Genomic DNA, 11735 nt, shown 5'->3' with positions numbered 1-11735 from the left:
TGTAATATGTAAATTGCCTCTTCAGAGATCTCGGTTCAGAGCCTCTCACCTAGTCAAATCAGGTCTCATACTCTGCACTGACGAGGGCCAACAGCCCGAAACACCTTGTCTGCAAATTGAGATTCTGATTTGGCTTCTATCCTAAGTCATGTTGCACGACTCGTTAAAGGGTTCATTGTGACTTGTAGGATTGCTGCTTCCAATAGGTGGCGCTATAGAGTACAAGTCCTCTTTTTCTCTGAAGAGGCAATTTACATATATCTCAACAAAACGCCAACTGACACGTGGTTGAATACCAAAGGTTTTATTGAATGTGGTAGACCTAAATGTGGTTTGTGCAACATTTCATAGAACACAATAGGGATTAATCACTTTACAGTTGTGGGTATTGAATATGTCACCAGACCAGCTAAGGGGGGAGATTGGTATAAAAGTACACCCCAGAGAAGCCTTGTGGATTCTGGAATTGGACTCCAGATTCCCCAGTGATATGAAGCTTCGTTCAGACCTTGTATCCATTTACTGAATTGTGTTTTTTCCTCTTTTATAGTAATTATACATAATATACACATTATAGATGCAGACACTTCATTCTTCTATTGCACGGATGCTTTTTGTTGTGGACATATGATCATCCATAGGGGTAATGTAGACATACTTGCACATGTCCATTTGGGGCTGGGGGTCTCCGCTGTGCATTAGACCCTATGATGTGTATAAGAAGCCGGTTACTGGTGATTTATTATGCCATGAAGAAGAACTGAACACAAATGCTGGTTCGAAACGCGTAGATTTTTTGCTACTATCCCCAGAATGTCATATTTTATAATGCTTCCATGATTTTAAATTGGATTTTTCAATAAAAGTTTTTGCTTTTATTCACATCTCCCGAGATCTCAATCTGCGCATGCTCCGGAGGCCATTTTTCCGAAGCACACAGCAGGGCTATGGCTACGGGATAGGGAACCTCCACTCACCATCGACTTTTGAGGATAGGGCCGCAGCATCGCCCCACTCCCGCCACCACCACCACCGCCTTGAATCAGCGACCCTTCTGAGGACGGGGCCCACAGCATCGCCCCGCTCTTGCCGCCGCCAACCTCCTGTATCTGTGACCCTGATCCGACACCGCCCCCCAGGTATAATACCTTTGCATTATAAGACCACCTTCCCCCACCCCAAAATTTTGAGGAAAAAAGTGCATCTTCTAATGTGAGAAATACGGTATATATAAAAGTATAAAAGATTTCCTAGATCGTGAACATGAATACGGCTTCTCTCCTGTGAATTCTCTCATGTGTAATAAGACTTGATTTATTTATAAGAGATTTCACACATTCTGAACATGAATATGGAGTCTCTCCTGATGTCGAATAAGACCCCTTTTCTCAATGAAGGACTTTCTACATATTGAACATGAAAATGTTTTTTCTCCCATGTGAATTTTCTCATGTGAAACTAAATGTGTTTTTTGTGTAAAACATTTCCCACACAGTGAACATGAATACGGCTTCTCTCCAGTGTGAATTCTCTCATGCATTGTAAACTTTGTTCTTTGTTTAAAAGATTTCCCACATTCTGGACATGAATATGGTTTCTCTTCTGTATGAATTCTGTGATGTATACTAAGATGCCCTCTATCTGTGAACGACTTCCCACATTCTGGACATGAATACGGCTTCTCTTCTGTATGAATTCTCTGATGTATACTAAGATGCCCTTTATCTGTGAACAACTTCCCACATTCTGGACATGAATACGGCTTCTCTGCTGTGTGACTTTTCTCATGTTTAATAAGATCTAATTTTTCTGTAAAGCCTTTCCCACAGAGTAAACATGAAAATGGTTTCTCCCCGGTGTGAACTCTATGATGTTGTACAAGATGTGATTTATTTCTAAAACATTTCCCACATTATGAACATGAATACGGCTTCTCTCCTGTGTGAATTCTCTGATGTGTAATAAGATTCCCTTTATCTCTAAAGGACTTCCCACATTCTGAACATGAACATGGCTTTTCTCCTGTGTGAACTTTCTGATGTTTAACAAGATTACATTTTTCTGCAAAGCACCTTCCACATTCTAAACATAAATACGGTTTCTCCCCTGTGTGAGTTTTTTTGTGTGCATCAAGATATGATTTCCTTTCAAAACATTTCCCACATTCTGAACATGAATATGGCTTCTCTCCTGTGTGAATTCTCTGATGTGTAATAAGATTCCCTTTATCTGTGAAGGACTTCCCACATTCTGGACATGAATATTCTCCTGTGTGAATTTTCTTGTGTAAAACAAAATGTGATTTTTGTGTAAAACATTTCCCACTCAGTGAACATGAATAAGGCTTCTCTCCAGTGTGAATTCTATAATGTCTATCAAAACTTGATTTATATTTAAAAGATTTCCCACATTCTGAACATGAATATGGCTTCTCTCCTGTGTGATTACTCTCATGTTTCACAAGATTTGCTTTATCCGTAAAGCATTTCTGACAGTGTGAGCAAGAATATGGCTTCTCTCCTGTGTGAATTCTCTGATGTCTAATAAGACTCCCTTTTTCTGTGAAAGACTTCTCACATTCCGAACATGAAAATGTTTTTTCTCCTGTGTGAATTCTCCCATGCATAACAAGTTTTGATTTATTTGTAAAGCATTTCCCACATTCTGAACAGCAGTATGACTTTTTTCCTTTGTGTTTTCTTTGTGTCTGAGCTGAGCTTTTAGCAAGTTGCTTGTCACACTGAAGTCTTATATCCACTGTGTCACCTGGAATAGTGGTAATAATGCAAGATTGCTCAAGAGAGGATTCCTCATGATTAGGAGGATTATAAGAAAGTGAAGTGCTGTGAAGTCCAGGAGGTGCAGGAAGGGTGATGAGGTTTTCTCCATTAGAGTGCTTCCCGATATCTTCTTTTTTACAACTTCGTGATAAACCGTTATCATCACAAGGATTTCCTATAAGGATGAAAGATAGATTAGATGTGAATACAAAAGGGATTTCTAAATGTGTTTTCTAGAGCTCACAGTGAAGACCCTCGTCAGTGAAAGTACCGGTAGACACGTACATGCCATAACATTAACACAATGACGGGTAAAGGGAATACCACTTATAATCTGGTGACATTGGCACAAGTCAGGGGTGGCAGAGATTAGACAGCAAATTGACAGTTCCTATAGGGAACCTGGCATCAGGATTTACCCCCTTGATGTACCACCAGTGCCATTTCACTCTCGCAGCAAGCCTCCTATCATGCAATTAGTATAGAAAAGTGTCCACACAATTAAAAATGGAGTGTCAATATTTCCGCACCATATACAAATGAGACTGACTTGTCACAAAGGTAAAGTTACATCCAGGAGTAGTCGAACTCCAGCCACCATAATCATATCCACAGCACGCCTAAGGACATAATAGGAAATCTTAGAAGGAGACAGAAATAGTACTGAAGATACATTAAGAGGGTGAATCCTAATTACAGGTTTGACAGAGAGAAAGAGTGGCCCATCTGTCAATCCATTGTCTCCCCCGCATTATGATCCTGGGATGGCGATGAGTTGCTTTGCCAACAGGAAGCTTACCAATGGCCTAAGGCTCGACAACAGATTACAAGATTGGACGTGAGACTGAGTCTAATAAGCTACATGCCAGGATAACAAGGACAGTATTTTTGGGAGAAAAACTGGCATTTTGCTCAGTCTGGGCTCATCCAGCATACCAAGAGGAGATACCTGAAACATGTTCATATCCACAATGCCTTGGGTGAGAACATTCCTTTTACACTATACATGTTGATTGTTGAATCAAGGATTATTTGCTATGGTTTGGTATCGTTGCATTGCTTTAATGATTTATTGTGTTATTATGGTACCCTCTATGCCACGGAGATGCAATTTATGACTGAGCCAGCTGGCACTGGCTCGAAGTACCATGGTGGTAGTCACCGGAAATGGTCTTCCAACAATCTTGTAGGAGCTCCCAGATATGCTTAGCACTTGTTGGCCCTTTTGCCTTCACTCTGCAGTCCAGCTCACCCCAAACCATCTCGATTGGGTTCAGGTCTGGTGACTGTGGAGGCCAGGTCATCTGGCGTAGCACCCCATCACTCTCCTTCTTGGTCAAACAGCCCTTACACAGCCTGGAGGTGTGTTTGGTGTCATTGTCCTGTTGAAAAATAAATGATGGTCCAACTAAACGCAAACCGGATGGAATAGCATGCCGCTGCAAGATGCTGTGGTAGCCATGCTGGTTCAGTATGCCTTCAATTTTGAATAAATCCCCAACAGTGTCAGCAGCAAAGCACCCCCACACCATCACACCTCCTCCTCCATGCTTCACGGTTGGAACCAGGCATGTAGAGTCCATCCGTTCACCTTTTCTGCGTCGCACAAAGACACGGTGGTTGGAACCAAAGATCTCAAATTTGGACTCATCAGACCAAAGCACAGATTTCCACTGGTCTAATGTCCATTCCTTGTGTTCTTTAGCCCAAACAAGTCTCTTCTGCTTGTTGCCTGTCCTTAGCAGTGGTTTCCTAGTAGCTGTTTTACCATGAAGGCCTGCTGCACAAGTCTCCTCTTAACAGTTGTTGTAGAAATGTGTCTGCTGCTAGTTCTCTGTGTGGCATTGACCTGGTCTCTAATCCGAGCTGCTGTTAACCTGCAATTTCTGAGGCTGGTGACTTGGATAAACTTATCCTCAGAAGCAGAGGTGACTCTTGGTCTTCCTTTCCTGGGGCGGTCTTCATGTGAGCCAGTTTCTTTGTAGCGCTTGATGGTTTTTGCAACTGCACTTGGGGACACTTTCAAAGTTTGCCCAATTTTTCGGACTGACTGACCTTCATTTGTTAAAGTAATGATGGCCACTCGTTTTTCTTTACTTAGCTGCTTTTTTCTTGCCATAATACAACCATCTGCTCACTCTCTGTATCTTCCTTCTCTTAGTCGCAGGTGATATTTCTCCCAACCCAGGACCCTCCAGTAATAATAACACTAACTCTTTCCCTGTTACATTCAGAAACCCTGCTAATCTCATTAATATTCCCTGCATATCTTCTGTCTCATTCAACTGTGCCCTTTGGAATGCGCGCTCAGCTTCTAATAAACTCTCTTACATCCGTGACTTTTTCCTCAACCTTCTGGCTCTCACTGAAACCTGGATCCAGCAGTCGGACACCACCGCCGCTGCAGCTCTCTCCTATGGTGGCCTACATTTCTCTCATACCCCGCGACCTGACAACAGATCAGGTGGAGGTGTTGGTCTGCTTTCAACAAAATGTACTTTTCAGGTTATCCCCCTGTACCCTCCCTTATCTTCCCGTCTTTTGAGGCCCACACAGTCAGACTCTACCGGCCCTTCTCCCTGCGAGTGGCGGTTGTCTATCACCCTCCAGGTCCCCCCCGTCAATTCCTGGATCACTTTGCTGCCTGGCTTCCAAATTTTCTATCCTGCGACATCCCCACGATAATCATGGGAGATTTTAACATCCCAATTGGCGATTCTCTTTCCCCATCTGCCGCTCATCTTTTATCACTAACCTCCTCCTTCAGCCTTTCACAGCTTGCTAATTCTCCTACACATGAAGACGGGAACACATTGGACCTGATCTTCTCCCGGCTTTGCTCAGTACATGACTTTACTAACTCTCCCCTACCACTCTCTGACCATAATCTTCTTTCATTCTCTGTCAAGAACTGTGACTCTACTCAAGACACTCCCACCGTCCACACTTATAGAAATTTACGCGCCATTAACACCCAGAAATTTATAAAAAGGTTGCAATCATCATTGGCCCCAATCTCCTCCCTCTCATGTCCCGACTCTGCATTGAAGCATTATAACAAAATAATGCTATGCGCCCTGGATGAAGCCGCACCTCCTACACAAAGAACAATTCAGCATAGACGGCGACAACCCTGGCACACGCCTCAAACACGTCTTCTCCAGAGGTACTCCAGGTGCGCTGAACGGCTGTGGAGAAAATCCAATCTGCCCGAAGATTTCCTCCACTATAAATTTATGCTGAAAACATATAACTCTGCGCTTCACCTCTCCAAACAAACCTACTTTAACAACCTCATCATCTCACTTTCCAATAATCCTAAACGACTCTTTGACACGTTTCATTCTCTCCTCAATCAAACAGCACAGGCCCCGACCACCGACCTCAGCGCTGACGATCTGGCCAATTATTTCAAAGAAAAAATTGACCATATCCGACAGGAAATTTTTTCCCAATCCCCAAATGTTATGCATGCTCTCCCCCGCCACATTGCATCTTGCTCACTTTCTGACTTCGAACAAGTCACGGAAGATGAAGTGATCAGCCTCCTTGCATCTTCTCGCCCTACCACCTGCACCAGTGACCCTATTCCCTCACATCTCCTTCAATCCCTTGCTCCAGCTGTCACCACTCACCTAACTAAAATTTTCAACCTTTCCTTCTCATCTGGTGTCTTTCCCTCTTTTAAACATGCCAGCATACATCCATTACTTAAAAAACCATCCCTTGACCAGAAATGCACGGCCAACTACAGACCTGTTTCCAATCTTCCCTTTATCTCTAAACTCCTGGAACGCCTGGTCCATTCCCGTCTCATCCGCTATTTCTCAGACAACTCTCTTCTTGACCCTTTACAATCTGGTTTCCGCTCTTTACATTCTACTGAAACTGCCCTCACTAAAGTCTCTAATGATTTACTAACAGTTAAATCTAATGGTCACTACTCCTTGCTGATTCTCCTGGATCTCTCTGCCTCATTCGACACTGTGGATCACCAGCTCCTCCTCACTATTGGTCTCAAGGACACTGTTCTCTCCTGGTTCTCCTCCAATCTCTCTGACCGCTCCTTCTCTGTGTCTTTTGCCGGCTCCTCCTCCTCCCTACTTCCCCTTACTGTCGGGGTTCCTCAAGGATCAGTCCTATTCCCCCTTCTTTTCTCCTTATACACCGCTCCTATTGGACCAACAATCAGATTCGGTTTTCAGTACCATCTCTATGCTGATGACACCCAATTATACACCTCTGCTCCGGACATCACCCCTGCATTACTACAAAAGACCAGTGATTGTCTTTCTGCTGTATCTAACATTATGTCTTCCCTCTGCCTAAAACTGAATCTGTCAAAAACTGAAATACTCGTCTTTCCTCCCTCCACTAACCTACATGTGCCCGATATTGCCATTTCCGTTTGTGGCTCAACCATTACTCCCCAGCAACAAGCCCGCTGTCTTGGGGTCATTTTTGATTCAGATCTTTCTTTCACTCCTCACATCAAATCACTCGCTCGTTCATATCATCTACACCTCAAAAACATCTCAAGAATCAGGACTTTTCTCACCTTTGACTCAGCAAAAACTCTTACTGTAGCTCTTATTCATTCTCGTCTTGACTGTTGCAACGCTCTACTAATCGGTCTCCCTCATACTAAACTCTCCCCTCTCCAATCCGTCCTTAACGCAGCAGCCAGGATCATATTCCTCGCCAACCGCTACACCGATGCCTCTTCCCTGTGCCAGTCATTGCATTGGTTGCCCATCCAATATAGAGTTTGTTTTAAACTTATCACGCTTACCCACAAAGCGCTCCATGCTTCAGTACCCCCCTACATCTCCTCCCTTGTCTCAGTCTACCACCCTATACGTGCCCTCCGTTCTGCAAATGACTTAAAACTAAAATCCTCCATAATCCAAACTTCCCACTCCCGTCTCCAAGATTTCTCGCGTGCTGCACCAATTCTTTGGAATGCACTACCCAGGACAGTTTGATTAATTCCCAATACCCACAGTTTCAAGCGAACCCTAAAAACACATTTCTTTAGACTGGCGTATCGCCTAAACACACTATCTGTCCGTCCCACTTGTCCGTCCCAGTTTTCCCCCATATTAAAACCTTCTTCAAGTTCAGGTTCATACCAACCATGTGTGGCACCCCAGGGGTCTGGTTTCCCACAGTAATGTAATGTTATGTCTGAGAGCAGGTGGGAGGTCCTTTGGTCAGGGATCCTGTGCATGCCACACCTCCTGCCCAGTCTTGGGAGGGGAAGACCTTCCCCTATATAAACCCGGGGCTGAAGCAGGGTTAGTCAGTCAAGGAGAGTAGAGACAAGAAACAGTCACAGGAAGAAACAGCAGAAGCTCAGTGGGAGCAATACTACTACAAGTCAGGGGCTGGCAGCTGCAGAGCTCGCCCTGACTGAGAAGCTTTCTTACCGGACCCGGCGTCCGAGGCTGTGGGGACTAACTCTTACCCAGCAGCAGAAGCCGACCGGCAGGGGATTTCAGGTCCTCAGGCCCAGAAACCCGAAGGCACGGTCACACGCGTGGGACCAGCGCCGCCATCGTGGAGCGGAAGCCATTAGAAGGCCCCGAGTCACCGGCCATACGGGTGAGCACCACACGGTACACTCAGGGACGTGGGCTACTTATATCCGCTTCTAGCAAGGTAGCCAGAAGAGTACAGTCAGTTTGGGAGGCCTACAACTCCGCCTGGCCAGGGGAGATCCCATCTGCTCAAGGACTGACCAGGCCCCGTTCGCTAGCAAGTACTCCGGGAGGGTCTATCGTTGTTACCAGTAAAGACCCTGAATTACACCGCACCGTCTCTGAGTGGTTCCTGCTACCCTCATCTTCCACGTCGGCTGCCCTGAGGCCATACCCCTCCCGTTGGGGGTTATACTATCACGCTGCACAATTCTACACCGGCCTCAGCGGTCTGCCCTGCAGCGGCAGCTCCATAGCTGCAAATCAACGGGTGGCGTAGTCGACACTCAAATAACATCTATCAAGACTGCCACACACTGAGTTGACTCCCTGGGCACGGACCGGGTCCCCGCCACTCGGAGACTACAACCCTCATCTGATCCGGTTCCGGGTAAGCCCCCGTGCGCGAGACGCTGCGCGACACAGCAGGCCCAGGGGCGCGTCACATGCACATAATAGCCTCTGTCAGGACTGTACACATACTGGCTGGCGACCAGTACATGTATTATTATTTATCCTATTTAGTATATCAAGGCTGCATTATACAATATATGTACTTTTTACCTTTTGTGTCCTCCCCATTTCCTCATAGACTGTAAGCTTGCGAGCAGAGCCCTCACTCCTTTCGATATGAGATATGCTTATTCTGTATTGTCTGTATATGTCCCCCCCAAAATTTGTAAAGTGCTGCGGAATATGTTGGCGCTATAAAAATAAAAACTATTATTATTATTATTATTATCCTGACTAGAGACTTGAAAAGCTGGACACTGGAGTCCGAGGCTGTGAGGGTTATAAGCCCAGCAGCAGAAAACCACCACGCAGGGGACTTCAAGTCCTCTGGCCCAAGGAAGCCCGGAGGCTCAGCCACACGAGAAGGACCACTACTGCCCTGGAGGGGTGAGAAGCACGGAAGGCCCGAGTCGCCAGTCATACGGGTGAGAACAACACGGTACACTCAGGGACGTGGGCTACCACTACACTACAGCGGGATAGCCAAGAAAGAGTGAAGTCAGCACGGTAGGCCTACAAACTCCCCCTGACCAGCAGGATTTCCCAGTTGCTCTCAGACTGACCAGGCCTCCATTGTTAACCTGTATTCTGGACGGGTCCCTTAATACCACCAACAGTAAAGACCCTGAATTGCATGACAGACTTCGTGTGGTTACTGCTGCTCCCGCGCACCATCACCACCATCATCCCTATTTACTGCCCTGAGGCTATACTCCTCCTGTGGGGAGTTAGACTATTCTCTGCTGAATTCCCAATACCAGCCTCAGCGGTCTGCCCTGCAGCGGCGGTACACTCTGACCGCAATCCACGGGTGGCGTAGTCGGACATTTAAATATCATAAAACCACACAAATAGACTGCCATTTGGGTTGACCACCCTGAGCCACGGGACCTGGTCCCCGCCACGCAAGGACTACAACCCCCAGCATCCACAACGGGTCCGGTTCCGGGTATCCCCACACACACACGGCCCAGGGGGCGCGTCAACTTTGGCGTAGTCGGCAGGATTTCGTGCCAGCCACCAACGGGTTCTGTGTGCCTGAAGAAAGACTGTAAAACTTACTTTGGTGGAGTTTCTCGCCATCCGCAGCCGTTTCCTGCCATCCGCAGCCATTTTCCCGCCATCAGGCGCCATCTTTGGGACGCCGCGTGGGAAGAAGAGGGGCGTGGATGACGAAAGCGCGCGAGAACTGGAGCCCCGCCTTACGCACGGACGCTGCGCAAGGTCCTGAAAGGAGCTGAGCGGACGCTGACGTCACCAGGACGCGACGCAAGGTCCTCAACCCCGACGGTCGCCTGTGGAGCCGCGGCCTACAGAAGAAAAGCAACGGAAGGTAGGCCACGGTTGACTAGGGGGGAAGAGGATGACGGAAGCGGAGGGAACTGTCACCGCGAGCGCGGCCGCTGCCGCAGTAATGCCGTTCACGATGCCTTATATCCCCGGAGCGGCCTGGTTGCCCCAGTACTCAGGGGAATCGCATACCCTGAGCGACTTTAAAGAGAAACTATATAGCCTATTCAAGGTGTACCCCCTGAAGGAGGAACAAAAAGTAACCATACTGATAGGCCAGTTAACCGGCGCGGCCCAACGAGAAGTAAAGTCCTGGTCAGTCAGGGACAAGGGGACCGTGAAGGAGATTTTGGCCCGTCTAAAGGACACTTTTGATACCTGCACCTCAGCAGAGATCAAAATGAGATTTTATGGGTGCAAGCAGCGGGCCCAAGACAGTATAAGAGACTATGCTTTGAATTTGCAAGAGGCCCTGAGAGACATCAAGCAGGCAGACCCTGACAGTGTGAGGAATGCAGATGAATTGCTGACTGAACTATTCATTGAGGGTCTGTTGTCCAGCACCCACCGAACTCAGTTACGCCTGATGGCCCTGCAGAACCCTGGGTTAGACTTTGCACAGTTTAAGGACAGAGCCAACCGGGTACTCCGAGAACCCGCACCCGGTGGCGTTGCGGCCTCCAGGCGCCCTGCTATCACTTATCACCAAGAGGCGGCGCCCCAATCTACAGAATCTGCAGGAGCCAACGCACAGAATAGTACCCCATCTACAGACCTGCACCATCAGGTCCAAGAACTGACTAAAAGCATTGCCGCACTAACCAGGACTGTGCAGTCATTACAGGTATCCTCTCCAGGAAAGATCCAGCTGGCTACCAGTCCGGAGGACGTCCCGTGGCGCCGACAGAAGAGGATCCCGCCGTCCAGAGGGAAGCCAACGGACCGCTACGACCAGGATGGACAACCCATCTGCCGCCGCTGCAGCCAGCCAGGACATATTGCGAGGTACTGTAATTTAAACGGGCCCAACCTGGGGCAACCCCCAGGTGTAAGATCATCAGGCTCGTCAAACTGGCGTGACAAGTATGTGGGGGGACGACCGGTCTTGCCTGTGGTACTGGATGGCATTCCCATGAGTGCACTGTTGGACACCGGGTCACAGGTAACCACCATCCCCTATGTACTTTTCAAGCGGTACTGGGATGACACGGATATTACCCGCTACCCAGATAATGACTTGAGCATCATCGCCAGCAATGGTTAGCCCGTGCCACAGGTGGGATTCAAGGAGGTGACCATCAAAATTGGTAAAATCGAGCTGCCGGGACAAGGACTGATTATTGTGGACATTGCCCGTCGTGAAAGTCACCCTAAAATAACCTTGGGCACTAACGTAATTGAAAATTGTCTTTCAGAGATATATTACAGCAGGTTGCAATGAATGCCAGCTCCA

General features: G+C 47.2%; 1 pseudogene; it reads right to left on the bottom strand.

The window, feature by feature from the left end:
- Nucleotides 1-288: 288 nt before the first annotated feature.
- LOC141235430 (uncharacterized) overlaps nucleotides 289-11735 on the bottom strand; it is a 127658-nt pseudogene continuing 116211 nt past the window's right edge.

Source organism: Phyllobates terribilis, unplaced genomic scaffold (genome assembly GCF_046119375.1).
Source record: "Phyllobates terribilis strain yellow unplaced genomic scaffold, ASM4611937v1 Scaffold_664__1_contigs__length_860015, whole genome shotgun sequence".
Taxonomy (NCBI): Eukaryota; Metazoa; Chordata; class Amphibia; order Anura; family Dendrobatidae; genus Phyllobates; species Phyllobates terribilis.
Note: the sequence above shows the minus strand (reverse complement) of the source record. Positions and strands in the feature narration are given on the sequence as shown.